At 41.1% G+C, this 23,086-nt stretch overlaps 1 protein-coding gene and 1 pseudogene across 3 annotated transcripts in view; one reads left to right on the forward strand and one right to left on the reverse strand.

Moving 5' to 3' along the window:
• LDLRAD4 (low density lipoprotein receptor class A domain containing 4) overlaps window positions 1-23,086 on the reverse strand; it is a 460,618-nt gene that overhangs the window by 327,580 nt on the left and 109,952 nt on the right. The window lies entirely within an intron of this gene.
• Window positions 13,465-14,463, forward strand: LOC101442269 (alpha-N-acetylgalactosaminide alpha-2,6-sialyltransferase 6 pseudogene; annotated as a pseudogene).

Here is a 23,086-nt window from a genome sequence, read left to right on the forward strand (position 1 = left end):
AATTCTCACATTCCTCAATTACTCAAAGTCATCCTAAGTTTTAAACACCATCAGGGGTTTCAAAGCATTAGTTTGATTTTAGATTAAAAGGGTAGGTATGGTCTGATTAAATGAAGCAAAAAATTACTCAATGACATAGCCCAACTGGAGGAGTGCTCACATCCTCAGTCGACTGCATCGAATACCCTGCACCACTGTGCGATGGGTCTGACAGCTTTCATCTGCTCATCAGTCATGTTTATTATCAATATGTCCAACAGGGAGGTAAATGTGGTTGAAACAGCCTTCTCTTCCCATTCATCATCCTTTCAAGGGTTCAAAGAAATCAAACTAGAAATCTCTGCATGTTGACAGCAGGTTCCAAGGTAGAACCTCCTTGGAGATTGAGGTTGGGGACATGGAGAGAGACTCAGGACACAAGCAAGTCAACAAAATTCTGAAGCACAGTTATCTAACACCATGTGTCCCTTCCAATGCTGTCCTGACTGCATATTTAGGAAAATTCCTTTGCAAATCTTTTGCAAAATGATTTTGGATCGTCCATTAAAAGAAAGTTTGCTTTAGTTTTGTTCATGGATTCTGGGTTCAAAATACCAGCTGAGGAAGTGGGTGTGGCTCAGTGGTTGAGCACCTGCTTTACATGTACAAGGTCCTGGATTAAATCCCCAATACCTCCTTTAAAAAAAAAAAAAAGCAAAACAAAACAAAATGAAATAGATACTGAATAATCTCTGGATCACACAACCAGAAGAAAAGGCTCAGAGGGTAGATGAGTAAAATTCCCACCCCTCAAGGACTGTCCTAAGTCATTGCAGACACAGCTCTCCTTACACTGTAAATTACACAGAGCTGTAAATTTAGACTGCCTCTAGTTGTCCACATCCTTCCATCACATGATTAAATGATGTAATTCCTAAATCACATCAGCTTAAATAAAAATTAAAGGGCATGCTCCCAAGAGCAGGGAAAGAACATTCCCCATTTATTTCTATTCCATGGGAGTTTGCCCTAAAAACATTAAGATCTATATCCTTTCTAAGAGCTAATTCTCTTTCTGTGAATAAAAAGGAATCATGTTGCAGTTAGACCAACACAACGAGAATGTCAACTGAGAAATCTTACTATAAAAATTTGACAGGGAGACAGATGTCACTCAACCAATTGGGCTCCAATTGGAGCCCAGGGTTCGATGCCCAGGGCCTCCTGGTGAGGGCAAGCTGGTCCATGTGGCGAGTTGGCCCACGCAGAGTGCCAGCACAAGCGGGAATGCGGCCCCGCACAGGAGCGCTGGCTGACGTGGAGAGCTGGCGCAGCAAGAGACACAGAGGAGAAAAGATAAGAAGACATAGCAGAACAGGAAGATGAGGTGGTGTAGGAGAGTAATCACCTCTCTCCCACTCCGGAAGTTCCTGGGATCAGTTCCTGCAGCCGCTTAATGAGAGTGCAGGGAGACGCAGAAGAGCGCACAGCAGGTGGACACAGAGAACAGGCAACGGGGGGAAGGGCGGGAGTAAAGGGGGAGAGATGCATAAAAATAAAATCTTTAAAAAAAATTGACAAATTCTTATTGCATTTCCTGAAGTACCTAAGAAAATTAAACTTGAAATATTTTTAATTCTTCTAGTTAAATAATTGATGTATTAACTGGGTGAAAAAAAATGAATATCAGCAATGCATTGTGGTACAGTACTATCCTAGCTATTTATAGTTTATGTTTTTATGCTGACTTTTTATCTTTATGTGTAAAGAGGTCACAAGGCTTAAGAAACAGATAAATGAAAGGAAAACAAATTTAAAGAAATGCTATTTTCACCATACACTGCATTAATTTTAGAAAATGCATTATTTTAATCAGTGAAAGTCTTTCTCAAATTGCAATGGAAAGTAGTCCCTGAAATATGAGAAATAAAATTATCGAATGCTTCCCTCTTTCCTACCAGAATATGCTGCAATTTTCTCAAATTCCATGTCACTGGTATCAAAAATTAACATAAAACAATTTAAACTACTTTGTGAATTCTTTAAAAAGTGTGTGTCCTTTCCCTCCCCCTACCCCCAAAAAGGAAAAGAAAAATATCCCATAGACTCACCATTTTACTCTTCAGAGGACAAAAAGTTAATGGAAAGCATCATTTCGAAACACCATCTTCTCTCTCCACTCCACCCAGTCTCCCACAAATCTACCCAATCAGAAACAAAAAACACACAAGCCACCAGAATCTGTGAGCGGGACCTTTATGTTCAACCAGCTATGTCTGACCTTACAGTGAACTTAAATGTTAGCCATTAATCCTTTTTTTTTTCCATTCTGAGGAAACAATCACCAATAAACTGTGTTCTTCACAGAAAAGCAAAGAGAGTCCAATTCTATTTTCACCAGAACCTTATCTTCACAGAGTAAACATACCTGTGATAGTAACCTTTACACTCTCAGAAACATTCACAAACAAATCACCAACACTGAATTCAAGAACGGCACAGCAATCCTCTGTCAGATTCCGCAGCAGCAGTTACTGTTTTTAGATCTCTCTATGTAATTTAGTTCCACTGTAAACTTGTGAAACTAGGCAGGATAAAGAAAGAATTCTCTTATACGCACTCCTCTCTCACCTCAGTAGAGACTCTAATAACTAGAGGTCTCCTTAAACAAAGAGAAAACATATTATATTAGTGCGTGCCCTTCTAAAAAGGGAAAAATCAAGAAGGGAGAAGAGAAAGGAAGCATGGTGGGTAGAATGAAACACGATCACAGTCAGAGAAGTTGCAGGAAGAAAGCAGATGAGGATAGAAAGCTTTACCTATCGTCCCTTTCTGGGACACAGAAGGAGGGATGGCAAGAGGGAAGTCGGACAGAGAAAGGGACAAAGGAAGGGAAGGGAAAAAAAGGTGGGAGCAACACAGCAGAATTTTTCCTTCTCCAACTTGATATCAAACAAAAGCAAAAAGAATGAAAAAAGGTTACATAGAATTTTCAAACTCCATTTTCTAGGGAACCTGGAAACAGAATCCTCAGACTTCAAAATACCTGTAAGGACTGCCAAAGGCAGCTGACTGGACAGAAACTGCCTAGGGGGGTAGCAAAGAGAAGAACAGAGAAACAGAAGGACTCAGTGAACCCTCTCCAGCGCTCCCAGCAAGAACACACTTGAAGGTGAAGAGCACATCCTGAAGAAACAGCAGTGTTCCATGCTTGCAACGTGGGTACAAGAACTGGGATGAGCAGGGCCATGGCAGAAGCCCTCTAGGGCCTATGTCGGTTCAAAGAATCAGAAGAGATGAGCCCATTCAGAGAATCTCATAGACGGGCCATATTCATAGGAAACAGCTCTATCTCTGAGGCAGCGGAGCTGGAGGGAGGCTCTGGGTTGTGAAGGCTGGAGCACCAACCTGGAATCCCCCCTACGCCACCTCTTGAAACAAGCTGGTCTTGGAAAACCCAACTCATTCAATGAAGACTAATGGAAAAGGAATTGGCAAAGCTATAAAGAGATATTGTATGAAAAATGTGGAAGAAAACAGTAAAACTTAACACTAGACAAAAAACACTCCCTGGAAAAATGTTGTAAACTGGCAGGGGAAAGATGTGACTAGATATTTGGCCATGAATTTTAAAACATAAAGGGGCAAATACCTCTATTTGGGGGAAAAAACAAACAAACACAAATAAAAGAACTCAAGGAAGAAATGATGACCTGGCAGAAGTCTGAAAAGAAATGAGGGGAAAAAACAGTCAGAGAACTGAATGAATTTGAAATGAGCAAAGGACAGAATAGACATTGCAATAAAAGCAAGAAAGGGGCATAGAGGTCATGGATAAGAAAAGCAAGAAAATGAAACTGACCTGCAGGAAGAATTGGTAAATATGATTCAATATATGTGTAATTGAAGTCCCTAAAAAAAAAAGCAATGGGATGAAACTAATTTTTAAAAATATTCAAGATATTTTTCCTGACTACAAGGAGACTTAACTGTATACATTAAAAGGGCAACCCAAGTGACAAAGAAGTTGAACTTACTAAATCTGGACTTTAAAAACAAGGAAAGACTCCTTGGATATATATATCAAGTCACTTAGAAGGAAATGCATTAAGCTGGCCTCATATTTCTTCACAGCAATATCCAATGCCTGAAACAGTGGCATACTTCTTCAAGATACTTAAAATACTTAATGAATAAAGTATAACCAAGGATTTTATAACCAGCAGCACACTTTTTAAGTATAAAGACTTAAAGTTTTGAACACATAGGAACTCAGTGACTATTGTCCCCATGTAGCCAAAAGACAACTGGAGAGGGAAGCGGATGTGGCTCAGCTGATAAAGCGTCTGTCTTCCATATGTGAGGTCCAGGGTTCAAACCCAGGGCCTCCTGGCCTGTGTGGTGAGCTGGCCCACATGCAGTGCTGCCGCGCACAAGCAGTGCCGGCCACGTAGGGGAGTCCCATGCACAAAGAGTGCATCCTGCATTGAGCCACCCTGTGCAAAAAAGCACAGCCCACCCAGAGTGGTGCCACACACACAGAGAGCTGACGCGGCAAGATGACACAACAAAAAGAGACACAGATTCCTGGTGCCACCGAGAATACAAGAAGACACAGAAGAACACACAGCTAATGGACAGAGACCAGATAGACAACGGGGGGTGGGAGGTAAGGGGAGAGAAATAAATCTTTAAAAAAAAAAGACAACTGGAGAAACAAAGGTAAAAAGAATTGGTGATCAAATTCATTTAACTATAAAATTAAGGTTAAAACAAATATGAGGATTAAAGAGATAAAATAGAATGTAAGTTTCATAATGTCTGAAAATATAAAAATGACAAGCCAGCGAAAATTGGTGGAGGTGGGGGAAGGAGACAGAAAGGAAGTGTGAGGTAGGGTAATGCCACTGACTGCCTCATCCCTAATGGCTGAGAATCAAAAGATATGGTTCCAGTGTGATGAAAAAAGTAACAGATGCATAAGCATATCTAACGGTATGAAGGTAAGACTAATGAGATACATTATTAAATAAAATCAAGTAAGAGAGAGGAAGAGGGCCAGGCTATGTCTGACAAAACAGAGGGCATATAATAAAAAAGATTGCTTCTAGAAAAAAAAGACAAACCATCATAAATATCAAAAACAATACATAAATCAAAAATATACCACATAACCCAAGACTTTAAAAAACTATAAAAACAGAAAACAGTAGACAGAACTCAGACCAAAATAAATAATAGGCTATATAATGAAAAAGATTTAAAGAAAACCACAAAAACAGATAACATAAAATATGTCAGAACTTAGGTCAAACATTTCTATCATCTAAATAATGTAAATGAGCTTAATTCACCAATTTAAAATTTTTCAGATGAGTCCACAAAGCAAAATTCAATCCATAAAAGATTACTTTATTCAACTTGATACAAATAAATTTGAAAATTGGGGTGAAATGAAAAAGTTTCTAGGAAAATATAATTTACCAAAACTCACCCTACTAAAATTATCTGAATTGACTGACTTTCACAGAAAAATACAGAAGCTTGTCAAAAAGCTATTCCCCAACCCACAGCTAACATCGTACTCAAAGCGAAAGATCAGCAGCTTTCCCCTAAGATCAGAAACAAGATCAAGATACGGGTGCCCAATTTCACCACTGCTACTCAACATTGCACTGCAAATTCTGGCCAAAGCAATTGGGTAAGGAAAAGAAATAAAAGGTATCCAAATCAGAAAGGAAAAAGTATCTCTGTTCTCAAATTGCATGATCCTATATGTTGAAAATCCCAAAGAATCCAGAAGAAAACTACTAGAGCTAACCAATGAATTCAGCAAAGTTTCAGGGTATAAGAGCAACACATGAAAATCAGTTAAGTTTCTATACACCAGCAACGAGCAATCTAAAAAGAAAATCAAGGAAAAAATTCCATTTATAATGACATCTTAAAGAATAAAACATCTAGGAATTAATTTAGCCAAGGAGGTGAAAGACTTGTACACTTAAAACTACAAAATATTGTTGAAAGAAGTTAAAGAAAAGTTAAATAAATGGAAATACATTCTGTGTTCATAGTCAGAAAACTTAATATTATTATTAAGATGTTAATACTACCCAAAGCAATCTACAAATTCAACTCAATCCCTATCAAAATTTCAGCAGCTTTTTTTTGTTTTGTTTTGAAGAAATGGAAAAGTCAATCCTCAAATTCATATGGAATTGAAAGGGGTCTCAAACAAGCTACAGTAATCAGAACAACATGGTACTGGCATAAGGATAGATGGAGAGAACAATGGAATAGAATTGAGAGTCCAGAAATAAACCCACACAAATCCAAATCATTTGATTTTTGATGGGGTGCCAATCCATTCAATGGGAAAGAATAGTCTCTTCTTCAAACAATGTTGGGAAAAATGGATTTCCACATACAAGAAAGAAACAAAACTGATGATGGATCCCTATCTCACACCATATACAAAAATTAACTAAAATGGATCAAGGGCCTAAAAACAAAAGCTGAAACCATAAACTCATAGAAGAAAACATAGGCCAACTCTTTATGATCTTGCATTTGGGAATGGATTCTTAGATATGGCACTAAAAGCACAAGCAACAAATGAGAAAAAAATAAATTGGTTTTCATAAAAATTAAAAACTTTTGTGAATAAAGGACACTATCAAAAGAGTGAAAAGACAACCCACAGAACGGGAGAAACTATCTGCAAATCATATATCTCATAAGGGATTAACATCTAGAACATATACAGAAATCCTACAAGTCAACAAAAGGACAAACAACCCAATTTTAAAATGGGCATAAAAAACATTTTTTTCAAAAATGGGCAAAGGACTTGAACAGATATCTCTCCAAAGAAATGATACAAATGGCCAAAAAGCACATGAAAAGATACTCAACATCATTGGTCATCAGGGAAATGCAAATCAAAACCACAATGAGATACCATTTCACTCCCAGTAGAATGGCTACTATTTGAAAAAAAGTAACAAGTGTTGGTGAGAACATGGAATTGGAACTCTCATGAATCATTAGGAATGTAAGGTGGAATGTTAATAGTTATAATAATAGTAATGTGGCTACCTTTTATTCATACTCTTGCAGTGCTCCACTCTAATAATCACTTTAATAAACTGTCTAATTTAATCTATATATAACCTTGTGTGATGTGTATAACTATCCCCATTTTATACATGAGGAAACTGAGGTTTACTCCAAAGCACACAGCACTCTGAAGATGGGTGAGTGCTCAATCGACCTGAAGGTAGCACAGAAGTCAGTAAAAGTATCCTTCAGATTTGCCAGCACCAATGTCACAGGGAAAGCAATTTGGGTGAAGTGGCCCAGAGAGACGCTAAACTGCAATAAGCTGAGAAACGAACACAAGCAAGGGAATGAAGAGAGTCTTCAAACCTCCCTTTAAAGAAGGTGGACTGGAAATAGCACAGGTGGTCAGTAGGGCAGGGGAGGGATTGGTTGGTTGTTTGGTCTGGGGTCTGAGTTTCTCCTAGGTGAGTTTTGAGTACAGCATCCATTGGCCAAGTGTCCTCTCCAGCTCTTTCTACTTCTCTAAGTCTTATCTCAGTTCTCTTGTCAGGTTCAAGCTCTGCCATCAGCCTCCCATGAAATCCACTCCCACCCACGACTTCAGGCCTCACTTCCCAGGCAGGGAACACCTTCAGCTGTGTTCCAGGCCAGCCCGCCCAGCAGATGTTTCACCATCACCTTGAAATCAACATGTCCAAACTGTAGTTACCACCTAAATCCACAAGCCTGCTCCTTCTCCAGTCCTTTTTCTGTCACTGTTTTGTTACACAGCAGGGCTCAATAAATACCTTATCAAAAACAATACAAGCCTGTACAGTGTGGCTACAGGAGCTCATTGTTTCTTACTCTTCTAAAAGACTTGGTATACTGTCTCCAATGACCTTCCCATATTAAATTCACTCCTTCATGAATGTTCACCAAGGAACAACAACCAATACAAAGATATTAATAAAATACTTCAAAATAGACTAACAGTCAAAATTTCCTTGAAAACCCTTACACCCTATATACATTCAACATCCTTCCCAAGGAAGTTACTGCCATATACTGAATACTTTCATTTTCTCAGAAACAATATACACTTTTTTGTTGATATTCAGTCAAGACTGAATTCCAACCATACAAGCAAAATAAAATCAAATATTCATTTTACTCATCAAAAATTATCCAAAATGTTCCTCAAAGCATAACTGCTTCTCCAATTTATAAGAGTGTAATGGCATACTACATTATCAGAAATTCCTGCTTGTGGTAAATAGCTTTTCAGCTATTATCAGGAAATTTATTATAAGACCACAAGAAAGCTTAAGAGGTGAAAGCATCTGACTATTTTTTTATATCTCCAAAAAAATATGCATAAAGGCATACATTTTATACCCTTTAAATACATTTACAAATCACCCACAAAATCACCCACAAGACTAACAAGGAAAGAAAAACTAATATGAAGCTGACTTTAAAAACTGGTACAAGAGATGAGATGGTCCAATGCTATGCCACTTTGGAGCCTGAGGTAAAAGGAAATCGGTAATACTCATCCTGTATTTAAATGTTCTGTTCATCCAACATTTTTGCAATCATTTTGATTTTTTAAAAATATTACATTAAAATTTTATTTATCTTGATGATTGAGTTTTTTTGTGCCCCTTTTAATTAGGTGCCTCATTCTAGTCCTGCGGGCGATAACATGAATTGAGAGAAAGAAAAGAGGAAGGACTGCTAACATATTTACCTTCTATTTCCTGCCAAGGACACAAAAGAAGATCTGGATGGATAGCTCATGCATTAAATTATCATTTATATTTAGAAACGAACCTTCATTTGTCTCCTGTTCGTTAGTCCTGTCATTACATAGCACAATTCCTCACTTTTAGGAGTTTATGATTTAAAAAAAGGAACACTGCTGGTGAAAGCAAGCATACAAAGAATATGCAGGTAGAAAATAAAAATGTATGAATATACTCATTTTTTGTTTTTGATTTATTTTTATTTTTTTATTTATTTCTCTCCCCTTCCCTCCCACCCCGGTTGTCTGTTCTCTGTGTCTGTTTGCTACGTCTTCTTTGTCTGCTTCTGTTGTTGTCAGTGGCATGGGAATCTGTATTTCTTTTCGCTGCGTCATCTTATTGTGTCATTTCTCCGTGTGTGCAGGGCCATTCTTAGGCAGGCTACACTTTCTTTCACACTCGGCGGCTCTCCTTACGGGACACACTCCTTGTGCGTGGGGCTCCTCTACGCGGGGGACACCCCTGCGTGGCACGGCACTCCTTGCGCACATCAGCACTGCATGGGCCAGCTCCACACGGGTCAAGGAGGCCCAGGGTTTGAACTGTGGACCTCCCATGTGGTAGACGGATGCCCTAACCACTGGGCCAAGTCCGCCACCTATACTCATTTTTTAAAGAACATTTTTTTAGAAAACAAAAGCAACGTTTTTTTCTGAGGAGTTTGAAGGAAAGCAGTTTTCTTTCTACTGTTCTTCCCAAAACTGCTTTCCCCCACTGTGACAGTTTGAGACTTTTGTGAATCCCAAAAAGAAAAAGATGATGTTTGTAAACTAATCTATTCTTCTAGGTGTGATACCTTCCAATTATACCAGATTGAGTTGAGGGGCCCTTGATTAAGTCACCTGTTAAGATTAAGGCCTTACATGTCAGTAAGGCGTGACTCAGCTTGAGTCCCCATCCCCTTGGGGGGCTAACATAAACAAACACTCACTCAAGACACACAAGGCGACACAAAGAGGAGAGAATATCGTCATTTTTTTATCCTGCCATGTGACAGAAAGAGGGCTCAAACAGCTAAAGCTCCAGGGAGAGATGGGCCATTTGCCTGAGAGCTTACAGATGACCTTGGGAAGAGAGCCGAGACTGATACAGGAAGTCTGGGAGACAAGCCCTGTGCCAGCCTGCAGCTGAGAGAGAGGGAGCCCACAGGGGATGACTGAGCCCTCACAGAGATCAGCGACCATCTTGCTTCAACACGCGGCAACTAACTTTGGTGAGAGAGCAACATTGAGTTGGACTCTTGAGGGTCTTATAACTGTAAACTTTTACCCTAAATAAATACCCTTTATAACAGCCAACAGATTTCTGGTACTTGCATCAGCACCCTTTTGGTAGATTAATACACCCACTGACCAAGATTCACAAAAGGGAAAAGCCAAAGAGATTCTACATCTAACATTATAACTATCTATGAAGAGAAAACTCCGAGTCAAAGTGCTCATGCCACACACATTCTCCCTGACACATAAGCCAACCTGTGAGGTATAAAGTTGAGTACAAAAAGAAGTGAGAGGAACTTTTAAAATTAGGTTTAAAGGAAAATTCCTTTATTAAAAGAAATCAAGAAAGAAAACATAGACAATTTTTCACAGAGGATTATCTGATTATATCAGTCTGCCAGCAGGTGCCGATGCAAAGTACCAGAAATCTGTTGGCTTTTATAAAGGGTATTTATTTGGGGTAAAAGTTTACAGTTACAAGGCCCTAAGGAGTCCAACTCAAGATTCTTTTCTCACCAAAGTCAGCTGCTGTGTTGAAGCAAGTTGGTGGGTGATCTCTGCCTGGTTTCAGCCTCTTCCTCTTGAGGCTCCGTGGGCCCAGCTTTTCCCCATCTCAGCTGCAGGCTGGCACAGGGCTTGTCTCTCAGGGCGTCCTAAATCAGTCTTGGCTCTCTTCCCAAGGTCAGCTACAAACTATCAGGTGAATGGCTCAAATCCCTGGGGGCCCAGGATCAAACTTGACAGAGCTCTCTCTCCTCCTGCATCTTCTTGAGTGAGTGTCCATTTATAATCAGCCCACCAGCGGCAGGGACTCAACTTGAGTCACGCCTTCCTGACGTGGCCCAATCAGAAGCCCTAGATTGATTTTATCAGGTAACCTAATCAGAGGCCCCTCACTGAATTTAATACAATCAAAGGGTATCACACCCAGAGGAATAGATTACTTCACAAACAAAATCTTTCTCTTTTATTGGATTCAAAAAATAATCTCAAATCATCACACCAGTATGGCAGTGTGGTGAGGAATTCTGCCCTGTTTTGGGAACCTACAGGGCAGGAGGTGTCTGGACATTGATCTGGAGAGACTGCAGCAGAATTAGTATTTGCTCAAGGTAGACCTGTGGGTTACTAACATTGAACTTGGAAGCCGTGGGAAGGGAACTTAGCCAATAACAAGGAAATAGAAAAAGAAGAACAAAGTGACAAGAGAAGACTTAACACGCACACAAAAACAATTACTAATTAAACCCCAAAGCAAAGAAGCTAATCAACTGAATAAACCCAACAAGATAAAATGATGACCTGACAGCAACAAAAAACTACAAACCAAACCAATAATCAGGAAAACATGGCCAAATCCAATGAACAAACTAAAAGCCAGGAAGAGAAGTAGAACACCGAACAAATAATTAAAGCTCTCTAAACATGTATCATGGACCAATTCAATGAAGTGAAGGAAAAGATTAAGCATATTAAGAAAACACTTGGAGAGCATACAGAAAAAACTGTCATCATTCACAAAAAGATAACAGATACGATGGGGATCAATAGCAAAATCCAATAAATGGAAAATACACACTCACAAATAACAGCAGATTTGAAGAGGCAGAGGAAAGAATTAGTGATGTGGAAGACAATACATCTGAAATCAAACAGATAGTAGAACTGATCGATAAAGAGATAGAAAAAATCCAAAAGGGACGTAGGGACCTGAATGACAATGCAAAATGCACAAACATATGGATCACAGGCATCCCAGAAGGAGAACAGAAGGGAAAGGGGACAGGAGTATTGGAAGAAAGAATGGCTGAAAACTTCCCAAATCTACTGGGGGAGATGCATGTACATGTCCAGGAAGCACAACATACCCCAAACAGCATAAATCCAGAAAGGACTACCCCAAGACATATACTTGTCAAGTTATCCAATGCACAAGACAGACATAAAATACTAAAAGCATCAAGAGAAAAGAGACCATCACATACAAGGGAGGCTCCATAAGATTAAGAGCTGATTTCTCATCTGAAACCATGGATGCAAGAAGCCAGTGGTATGACATAGTCAAGGTACTAAAAGAAAAGAATTTCCAAACAAGAACACTCTACCCAGCAAAGCTAGCATTCAAAAATGATGGAGAGTTCAAAATATTCACAGATAAACAGAAACTAAGAGAGCATGCCAACAAGAAAACTGCCCTTCAAGAAATACTAAAGGGAGTTCTGCAGGAGGAAAAAAAAAAAAAATGAAAAAAAGAGACAGAGTTGGAGAAGAGTGTAAAATAACTAAAACAACAAAAAGAGAAAAAACAATCAACCAACATAGGACAAATACAAATCCAAAGAAAATATGGCCAATATAAGTAATTCCTTGAAAGTAATAACACTGCATGTCAATGGATTAAACTCACCTCTTAAGAGACAAAGATTGGAAGACTGGGTAAGGAAATATGACCCATCTATATGCTGTCTACAAGAAACACATCTTAGACCCAGGAATTCAAGAAGATTGAAAGTGAATGGTTAGAAAACAATCTTACAGGCAAACAGTAACCAAAAAAGGGCAGGTGTAGCTATATTAATATAGAACAAAATAGACTTTAAATGCAAAACTGTTGTGAGAGACAAAGATGGACACTACATATTAGTGAAAGGGATAATCTTTCAAGAAGAAAGAACAATCATAAACATTTATACCCCTAACAAGGGCACCTCCAAATACGTGAGGCAAACACTGGAGAAACTAAGTGAAGGAATACATGCCTCTACAATTATAGTGGGGGACTTACACACCACTATCACCATTGGACAGAACATCTCAAAAGAGAATCAATAAAGAAACAAAGACTTTAAACAATATATTAGAGGATCTGAACCTAATAGACATATACAGAACATTATACCCAAATACAGCAGGATACACATTATTCTCAAGTGCACATAGATCATTCTCCAAGATAGACCATATGCTAGGCCACAGAGAAAGTCTCAATGAATTCAGAAAGATGGAAATCATGCAAAATAACTTCTCTGACCACAGTGGAATAAAGCTGGAAATCTGCAAGAGCCAGAGACCCAGATTTGGCACCAAGATATGAAAGCTAAACAACACACTCTTAGAAAAACAGTGGGTCAAGGAGGAAATCTCAACAGAAATCAATAACTACCTTGAAACTAATGAAAATGATAGCACAACATATCAAAATTTATAGGATAAAGCAAACGCTGCACTGAGAGGCAAATTCATAGCCATAAACTCATACATCAAAAAAGCAGAAAGAGCTCAAATTGAAGAACTAATTGCACACTTGGAGAAATTAGTAAAAAACCAAAAACTAACCCCAGAGAAAGAAGAAAGAAAGAAATAACAAAGATCAGAACACAACTAAATGAAATGGAAAATAAGAAAGCACTCGAGCTATGGAGCACGGACCCTGGCTTGGGGCTCCCAACGCCATGTTAGGGGACTCGGGGGCCGCGGGGGGCCAAGAGCTCCCTGGGGGGAGGTGTGAATCCACACCCCTGCCCCCTGGGCTACCTGCAGGACGTCGGCCCCCACCCCTCAGTAGACGCTGGAGAGAGATGAGTAGCAACAAACTCCAACAGTGCCAACGAAGTCTTCCATTATGGCTCCCTGCAGGGCCAAATCTGCCAGCCTGTCAATCTCAAGAAGTTGGAGTCTCTCTAACGAATACATCTCCATTCTTGGCAACAAGACACTGCCCTCCCGGTGCCACCAGTGTGTGACTGTCACCAGCTCCAGCCACCTGCTGGGCACCAAGCTGGGCCCCGAGAGCGAGCGGGCCGAATGTACCATCCACATGAATGATGCACCCACCACAGGCTACTCAGAAGACATGGGCAACAAGACCACCTTCCATGTGGTAGTCCACTCCAGCATATTCTATGTGCTGCAGAGGCCCCAGGAGTTTGTCAACCGGACCCCTGAGACTGTGTTCATCTTCTGGGGCCCCCCCCAAGCAAGATGCAGAAGCCCCAGGGCAATCTTGTGAGTGTCATCCAGCAGGCAGGCCTGGTATTCCCCAACATGGAGGCCTACACCATCTCTCCTGCCCACGTGTGCCAATTTGATGCCCTCTTCCGGGGAGAGACGGGCAAGGACAGGGAAAAGTCCCACTCCTGGCTGAGCACAGGCTGGTTCACCACAGTGACTGCGGTGGAGCTGTGTGACCACGTGCAGGTCTACGGCATGGTCCCCCCTGATTACTGCAGCCAGCGGCCCCGCCCACAGCACATGCCCTACCACTACTATGAGCCCAAGGGGCCGGACGAGTGTGTCCCCTACATCCAGAATGAGCACAGCTGCGAAGGCAACCACCACCACTTCATCACCGAGAAGGTCTTCTCATCCGGGGCCAGCTGTCCAGTATCACCTTCTCCCAGCCTTCCTGGACCTAGGCTGCCCTGCCTGTGGGGTCCTCACAAGGAACACAGCCCAGCCACTCCACCACAGAGCAGCTCCTGGCCCACTGAGGCCTGCCGGAGTGTCTCCCAGCCAATCAGGGCCAGGGAGAGGGTAGTTTCCAGCCAATCAGGGCTGGGCCTATCTCTTGGCCAATCAGGGATTTGGGATTCTATGCGGTTAATCGGAGGTCAGTTGTTTCCCAATCAGTCAGGGTTTGAGCACAGTCGATCAGGGTCCGGGGATTTTCTGAGTCAGTCTGAGGCTAAGGATGTGCCCTTTCCCATGAGGCCTTAGTTCAGAGCCCCCGGGATGGACCCCACCTCACTCCCTGCTTGGCTGGGACAGTGGGGTCACGTCCTAAGGAGCTGGGTACTTTGCATGGCTCCCTCATCTCCCAGCGCTGGAAAGAAGTTGTTCCTGGGTGGGGAGCTTTCTGGAGGCTGGGCCAGAGAACTGTGGGATAGTGGAGTCTGTGAGGAGGTCCCTGAAGAAGGGCGCCCAGGTGCAGGACTTGGCTCTGCTCAGAGGGGCCCTTCTGCCTGTGTCAGGTTCTAATGTGGAGCTGGAGACCCCTCCCACCTCTCTCACCTACCACCCTTGGGTCTGTCCTCCCAAAGACCAGATTCTGCCACCCGGTCCCTGCTGGGGGCTCATGCCCCTAGGGGCCTGGGATTCCCTTCCCCATCTCCTTCTGAAACACTTGAGGGTATTTTTGTGCAAACTCCTCAGGATTTGGGGGCTTGACAGGAATGTGACAAATCTTAAGCTATTTTCTTAGTCCTCTTGGCCCAGCTGCCATTAGCTTGGCTCTTAAAGGGCCAGGACTCCTTTTCTACCATCCAGCAGTGAGGCTTTTCCACTTGTTGAAGAAGCCTGGCCTGGGTCCTTGGACTGAAAAAGTGGGGGTGGGGTGGGCATGGGGACCCCAGCCCCGCTAGATTCCATGTGGAGCTCTTTCTCTGGAGTCAGTGGGGGCTCCAAGGGTCTCCACCCAGCTAGACCTTGGATGACTCCAGGGGGCTGGGAACATGTCCCCTAGCTCTAGATCAGGCACTTTATTGCGGGGTTTCAATGGGTTTGCTCCCTGCTCCTCCAGAATCTCGAAGGGACTCAGAGGGCTTCCTGGAGGAGGCTGTGGAGTGGGAAGGGTTAGGCAGAAGTGAAGGCCCGCAGCGGGCCATTGCACATTGCGGTGGGGGCAAGGGTGCCAGCGACTGCCTCATACTGGGTTTTGTAATGATTTGAACAAATAAATGCACCTAAGCTCTGGGAAAAAAAAAAAGAAAGCACTCAAAAAAATAAAGAAAACAAACAGCTGGTTCTTTGAGAAGATCAATAAAATTGACAAACCCTTAGCCAGACTAACAAAGAAAAAAAGAGAGAAGATGCAAATACACAAAATAAGAAATGAGAAAGGAGATATCACCACTGACCCTACTGAAATAAAGACTATCATAAAAGACTACTTTGAAAAGCTGTATTCCAACAAGACAGACAATTTAGAGGAAATGGACAAATTCCTAGAAACACATAAGCAGCCTACATTGACAAAAGAAGAAATCAATGACCTCAACCAACCAATCACAAATAAAGGGACAGAATCACTCATTAAAAACCTCCCTGGGCCCTGGGCCAGATGGCTTCACAGGTGAATTCTATCACACATTCTGGAAAGAACTAACACCAATCTTGCTTAAACTCTTCCAAAAATCAAAATAAAGGAGCACTGCCTAACTCATTTTATGATGCCAACTTTACCCTAATACCAAAGCCAACAAAAGGCACCACAAGAAATGAAAATTACAGACCAATCTCTCTAATGAATCTAGATGCAAAAATCCTCAACAAAATACTTCAGAATCGTATTCAATAATACATTAAATGAGTTATACACCACGGCCAAGTGGGTTTCATTCCTGGTATGCAAAGATGGTTCAACATAAGAAAATCAATTAATGTAATATACCACATAAATAGATCAAAGGAAAAAAATCATATGATCATATCTACAGATACAGAAAATGCATTTGACAAAATACAGCACACTTTCTTGATAAAAACACTACAAAAGATAGGAGTAGAAGGAAACTTTCTGAACACAATAAAGGGTATATATGAAAAACCCACAGCTAACATCATTTACAATGGTGAAATCCTAAAATCTTTCCCTCTAAGATCAGGAAAAAGACAAGGATGCCCACTATTACCCTTTCTATTTAACATTGTGTTATAAGTACTTGCTCAAGCACTGAGGCAAGACCCAGATACAAAAGGGATCCAAATAGGAAAGGAAGAAGTCAAAACATCACTATTTGCAGATGATATGATCCTATACATAGAGATCTCTGAGAAGTCTACAACAAAGCTTCTAGAACTTATAAATCAGTTCGGTAAAGTCGCAGGGTATAAGAGCAATGCACAAAAATCAGTAGCATTGCTGTACATCAATGATGAGCAATCTGAGGAGGAAAACAAGAAACAAATACCATTTACAATAGTAAATTAAAAAATCAAATACCTAGGAATAAATTTAACTAAAGATGTAAAAGACATATACACAGAAAACTACACAACACTATTCAAGGAAACCAAAGAAGACCTGAATAAATGGAAGAATATTCCCTGTTCATGGATAGGCAGACTAAATATTATTAAGATGTCTATCCTATAAAAACTGATCTACAGATTCAATGCAATCCCAATAAAAATCAACTCAGTATTTTTTAATGAACTAGAAAAACTACGAAATTTATTTGGAAAGGAAAGAGACCCCGAATAGCCAAAGACATACTGAAAAAGAAAAATGAAACTGGAGGAATCACACTACCGGACTTCAAAACATACTACAAAGCTACAGTAGTGAAAACGGCATGGGATTGGGACAAGGATAGACACACTGACCAATGGAACCGAACAGAGAGTTCTGATACAGATCTTCATATATACAGTCATCTGATATTCGACAAGGCCACCAAGCCCACTCAACTGGGAGAGAATGACCTCTTTAACAAATGGTGCCTAGAGAACTGGATATTCATATGCAAAAGAAGGAAAGAAGGGAAACGGACTTTGGCCCAGCGGTTAGGGCGTCCGTCTACCATATGGGAGGTCCGCGGTTCAAACCCCGGGCCTCCTTGACCTGTGTGGAGCTGGCCATGCGCAGTGCTGATGCGCGCAAGGAATGCCGTGCCACGCAAGGGTGTCCCCCGCGTGGGGGAGCCCCCACGCGCAAGGAGTGCGCCCGTGAGGAAAGCCGCCCAGAGTGAAAAAAAAGTGCAGCCTGCCCAGGAATGGCGCCGCCCACACTTTCTGTGCCGCTGACGACAACAGAAGCGGACAAAGAAACAAGAAGCAGACAAAGAAACAAGACACAACAAATAGACACCAAGAACAGACAACCAGGGGAGGGGGGGAAATTAAATAAATAAATAAATCTTTAAAAAAAAAAAGAAAGAAGGAAAGAAGATTACCATCCCACACCTTATACAAAAATCAACTCAGGATGGATCAAAGACCTAAATGTAAGAGCCAAGACCATAACGACCTTGGAAAAAAATGTAGGGAAGCATCTACAGGACTTTGTAATAGGAAATGGCTTCATGAACTTCACACCCAAAGTACAAGCAACAAAAGAGCAAATAGGTAAATGGGACTTCCTCAAAATTGAAGCCTTTTGCGCTTCAAAGGAGTTTGTCAAGAAGGTGAAAAGAGAGCCCACACAATGGGAGAAAATATTTGATAACCATATATCTGATAGGAAACATATCATGCATATATAAAGAACTCCTACATCTTAAAAATAAAAAGACTAACAACCCATTTAAAAAGTGGGGAAAGATTTGAACAGACACTTCTCCAAATAAGAAATACAAATGGCCAAAAAGCACATGAAAAAATGCTCAAAATCACTACCTATTAGGGAAATGCAAATCAAAACTACAATGAGATACCATCTTACGCCCATAAGACTGGCAGCTATCAAAAAACAGAAGACTACAAGTGCTGGAGAGGATGTGGAGGAATGGAAACACTCACCACTGCTTGTGGGAATGCAGAAGGATCCAGCCATTCTGGAGGACAGTTTGGTGGTTTCTCAAAAAATTAGCTATAGATTTGCCATATGGCCTAGCAATTCCATTGCTGGGTATATACCCAGAAGAACTGAAAACAAGGACACAAACTGATATATGCACACAATGTTCAGAGCAGCATTATTCACTCTTGCCAAAAGTTGGAATCAACCCAAATGCCCATCAACAGATGAGTGGATCAATAAAATGTATAATATATATACAATGGAATACTACTCAGCTATAAGAAGGAATACAGTACAAGTACATGTGATAACATGGATGAATCTTGAGGATCTTATGTTGACTGAAGCAAGGCAGACAATTGAAGGACAAATACTACATGACATCTCTGATATGAAACAAACAAATCGAGCTGTCTCAGAGAGCTAGAGACTGGAAGATAGGCTTAAAGGAATTTGGTGGGGAGAGGAAGGTTGCCAGCTGATGCCTACATGGGTGAAGTCTATGATAAGTTGGAGGTAAGTATTCTTACAGGGAAGGGATAAGATGGGGGCATAGGGACACATTTGGGTGGGGCTTTGTGGGCTTGAAGGGGGCTAGGGTAGGGAGGATGGGTCAGATGGTCCAAGGAATTGGGGGGAGGGCCGGTGGGAACGGTGGAATATGGGAGAATGTCAGGTATATGTTTGAAGCTATAATGTTGGAAAAATTCTTTAGAAAATATAATAAGGAAGGATTACATGTTTAAGTTGCTTAAGGGGGAGGGCATCTGGTACAGGGGCAAGCTTCTAGGGAGTGTGTGAGTGCTCATTTTGTCATAGTGTGTTAACTCATTGGGTGGAGACCCATACAATGAGTGTGAAAGTATACCCACATCCTGGGGAGACCTGATGTTCCCAAACAGAGGGAATTGTGTCTATCAAGAGAATCAGTGGCTCCCAATTAGTTAGGGCCATCTAGTATATCAAGCCCTCAGCATTGTTACAGTACCTGTAAATCTGGTCCCTCAAATAGTGAAGATTGATTGTCACTGTGGACCCTGAGGGGAGGGGGAGAGAGGTGTAGACGAGATGGAAGCAGGGTAACTGGGGGGCAATGGAAGTGCTCCACAAGATCATGCAACGATGGATATAGGACATGTTAACTTACACCGAAAGTGTATAAAAGTCTATAACCTAAAATATAAACCATAATATAAAACATAAGGAAGCTAAAAACTTAGAAATTTGTACAGTCTAAAATATAAACCATAATGTAAACCAAAATGGAACCGTGTTTGAAAGCTATTGTTTCAATATCTGTACATCAGCTGCAGCAAATATAACATGAACATATAAAAAGATCATTGCTGAGGAAGGGACAAAGTTTGACGTTGGATATATGGGAGTCCCCTATATTGTGTATATGAATTACTGTGATCTAAAACTTTTTTGAAGACAAAATTTAAAAATTAGAGGAAAAAAAAGGATGTAGACACTGAGGAAGAAATGAAAGAAAGTGCTTTGCCACGCCACATACAGGACAACACCTATTACCGTGATGAAAGGCAAAATGTTTGAAAAAAGCTTTATAATATTTCTCATTTTATTAATACACCAATTTATTTTTACTTTTAGTATTTCTAAATTATTATGTATTCTATTTCTAAACTTTAATCCCATCACTATATTTCAATTTCATATTAATTGAATTTGGCAATATTTTAGGCTTCATTGTTGAAGTTTTGGACCACAGAGAGGTAAAATTATGGCAAGGGAGGAACACTGGTGTGGGGTGTTATCAATGGGGGTCATATGAGTGGGGGGGAGTTCTCCAGGGCATGTATATAGGGGACATAAACATGTTCTCATATATGTTGGATATTTTTATAGTAGTTACAGTTACACACATCAACTGAGGGAGTGCTGAGTTCCTAAGCAGTGGAGCTCTGTCACATTCCCCAGTGGAACAACAATAATCCCCCAAGTGCAACAGCAGCGACCAACAAGGAAGGATGTTCCAATAATGAGCCCTTGATACTGATGACTATGTTTATGAGCCTGTGTGCCTGAAATATGAACTAGGCCTAGAGCTGCAAGGTGCCTAAGAGTTACCTCCTGAGAGCCTCCGTGTTGCTCAAATGTGGGCACTCTCTAAGACAAACTCAGCATGTAAATGCATTGTCTTCCCCCCAGCGTGGTTCGTAACTCATGGATGAGCCTCCCTGGTGCCAAGGGATTACTACCAATCACTAACTTGTGATGCAACTAGAAAGAGACCTTGAACAAAAGGGTCAACTCAGACCAGCAGAATATCTCAGCTTACATGTTGGATCAAGTGTTAAAAACTGCTTTTTGACCTTGAATAAAAGGGGGAAATGGCAAAGACAAATGAGTTTATATGGCTAAGACTCTTCTAAAAAGAGTCAGGAGATCATCAGAAGGGTCACACTTATGAACACCTCAGTGGGACCCCAGAGAAAGCCAAAGTAGATACAACTCTAGATGCTGGTTCACTTGAAGGCTATGGAGATCCACAGGGTATAGGATCATGGCAGATGGATTTGGAGTTTGCGCCATGTCAGAGGGCCCTACTTTGGAATTTGTGCTCCTGAGTGTGATGGAGCTGGACTCAGATGTGACCTTCCCACACATGCCTCTTCTGTCACTTTTACTGAACCTGTGGTTGGCGCTAGGGATGGTGCATACTCAGGGGACTTGAATCTCTGGACTGCCCATGTGCCAGCTGGGCCCTGAGCCTCAGCAGAGTTGCAACTCATACTCTCTGGTTCATTGGACTTACCCAGGCCAGCTAACAGGGAGGTGAAGATGGTCAATAACCACACGAGGGAGCCAAGAGTGCCAACAACTGCAAGTGGGAGAACTGCATCCATCATCCATGTAGAATCTAAGCCCCCTCTTGATCCAGAGGTGGAGTGGACATCACCATCCCAGGGTCCACAGAATGGAGAAATAAAATATGGATTAGAGTGGACTTACTGATATTCTACTATAAAATGTATTGTGACCAATAACGGAAGAAACTGCAGCACTGAGGTGGAGAAAGTGGCCACCGTAGTTGCTGAGGGCAGGGAGAGGGAAGAAGAGATGTGATGTGGGGGCATTCTGGGGACTTTTGAGTTGTCCTAAATGATACTGCATTGTTAGATGCTGGGCTTTATATATCTTGCCATAACCCACTGAATGTACTGGGGGTGAGTGTGAACTACAGGGTAAACTATTATCCATGCGGTGCAGCAGCGCTCCCAAACGTGTTCACTGAGTGTGATAAGTGTGCCACAATGATGGAGGAGGTTGTTGGTGTAGGAGGAGTGGGGTAGGGGGGTGGGAGGTATACAGGAACCTCTTATATTTTTTTAATGTAAAATTTTTTTGTGATGTATATATCTTCAAAGAAATACAATTTACAAAAATGATGGCGTGGGGGATAGGGGAGTGAGGTATAATGGAACCTCTTATGTTTTTTAATGTAACGTTCTTTGTGATCTTTAACTTTAATTTAAAAAGTGTTAAAAAAAAAAAAAAAGATTACAAACATTGAAAAAAAAACCACCACACCAGTTATGTAAGTAAGTAATACAATATAGGATCTGAATGGATTAGTGGCTTTTTTTCCCTTAGGATAAAGGTTTTGTATGCTGTGAATTAATATTTTCTGTGTCTCACTAAAAACATCAAGCACAGTGAGGTAACTAGCCTATCTTTCAACAGCTTCATTCACAAATAAAGATTTTGAGGTTTTATGTTAAAGATTGGAAGACAAAGGACACAAGGAAACTAATTCCAAGGCTATAAATAATGGCTTACAAATTTAAGGGAGATTAATAATAGAGTACAAACGAAAATAATCAAATAGCCACTAAAAACCAAATAAACCATGACTTTAAAGAGTGCACAGTTAGAAGCCTGGAAATGTGTTTTGAAATGTCTGCTGCTATATCCGAAATCACCAAGTAATAACTTTCAGAAGGAAGCTGGAAAGGGAGCCAAATAATGGACAGATTTCCAGGGCGTAAAGCCGTTCTAAGGAGCGTGGGCTCAGAGGGGTATGGGTGGGAAACAGACTTTCACTTCAGGGAAGAGCCTGTCTGCTCAGCCAGATAAGAAATGGGGAGCTAATTCTTTAGAACCCTGAAAGATGGTCTGCATGAAACTAACTACTATCTGTCTGTCGACTTTATATATTTATAGTGAAGGCAGAGGGCAAAAGGTTACTACTATGAAAAAAAAAAAAGCTGCAAACTGAAACATCTCAAATTATGCTCGTCATCCAAAGCTTATTTTGGTTCCCTAAAATACTCCATTTACTCAACCTCCAATTTATTGTCCCCACTAATTTATAAGAAATCATTTTACCCCTAGACACCAGGAAGGCTTGGTCCCTGAGTCACAGAGAAGGCACAGCATAGAGAATCTAATAAGGGATATACCCACAAGCATGTCCACTTGGCTTTGGAATGTATCCTCCGGTTACACTGGAGAGCCATCGACCTGATGTTCTGGGCCTTTCTGAAACTTTAAAAAACACCTTCCCCAAGGGGAACTCAAGGTTTCTCTGCTTCTTGCCCTGGCTACATCAGCAG

The sequence above is a fragment of the Dasypus novemcinctus genome, chromosome 16, assembly GCF_030445035.2.
Source record: "Dasypus novemcinctus isolate mDasNov1 chromosome 16, mDasNov1.1.hap2, whole genome shotgun sequence".
Lineage (NCBI taxonomy): Eukaryota > Metazoa > Chordata > Mammalia > Cingulata > Dasypodidae > Dasypus > Dasypus novemcinctus.